The sequence below is a fragment of the Poecilia reticulata genome, unplaced genomic scaffold (genome assembly GCF_000633615.1).
Source record: "Poecilia reticulata strain Guanapo unplaced genomic scaffold, Guppy_female_1.0+MT scaffold_181, whole genome shotgun sequence".
In the NCBI taxonomy this organism is placed as follows: Eukaryota; Metazoa; Chordata; class Actinopteri; order Cyprinodontiformes; family Poeciliidae; genus Poecilia; species Poecilia reticulata.
The window spans coordinates 596,530-597,644 of record NW_007615018.1 but is presented as its reverse complement, the minus strand read 5'-3'; positions in this window follow the sequence as shown (position 1 = coordinate 597,644).

Here is a 1,115-nt window from a genome sequence, read left to right as displayed (position 1 = left end):
AGGGCGGTTATGTTCACATCCACCTGAATAATATGTAGTTGGGCCCCTGACCAGAACCAGCCTTTTTAGGTCCCTGGTTCTGATGAGATCACACCCACTGCCAGAACAGTTCGGTTCTGACTGGAATTTTCTGTATCAAACAGCAGAACCAGGTCCAGAACCGGTGGGTCCAGAACCAGAGAACGGGAGCTGCTCTTCAGTCAGATGGAGCTCAGATTGGGTTCTGTTGCAGGTCCAATTGGGTCCAGCCTGATCCACCAGCACCATCTGACTGGACCAGAACCCTGAATGACTGACGTTACCCAGAATGCATCTGTTCCACCTGTAGGATCAGAACTGAGAGTCAGCGGGTCTGAACCAGAACCTGAAGGTTCTGTCTGCTGATCTAACATCAGAACCCATCAGAACCCAGCAGCACGGGTTCAGAACCAGAGAGGAGATCTGCAGAACCATCACTGATCAGAATCAACCCGGTTCTGCTTCAGGCCATCTGACCTCCTGACCCCTCAGGCTCCGCCCCCTCACCTGGACGGCCTGCAGGCAAACCGGACCTGGTTCTGCTACAGCCAGGAGGTTCTCTGGTTTCCAGGTCAAAGGTCGCAGCAGAGGCCGGAATGCTGTGAATGATGCTTCAGCAGAAACTACAGAAGAAGAAACGTCATGAAGTTCTGGGCCTGACCAGAACCAGAAACCCAGAACCTGACTTCCTTCCTCAGCGGAAGAGGAAGTGGGTCTGCAGCTGGGTTCTGAACATCAGCTCGACCCGGCGTGGCGCGGCGCGCTGGCGGCTCATCCATCATGGCCGCCAGGAATGCTGGGGAATGTTTGGGATGTTTGGGAATGTGTGGCGGCCGAAAGCGGGTCAGGAATCTGAGGCTCCACGAAACAGTCGCCACAAATTCAGCCGACTTCAGCTGAGGAGGAAACATCTGAGAAAGGGGAGGAGCTACGGCTGAGGAAGAGGAGCAGAGGAGGAAGATGAGACTGACAAACCTCAAAGTTAACACATTTACCAACAAATCACAAACTGCGTTTCTGTGACCAGGTGACGTTCAGGTGACGTTCAGGTGACGTTCGGGTGACGTTCAGGTGACGTTCAGGTGACGTTCAGGTGA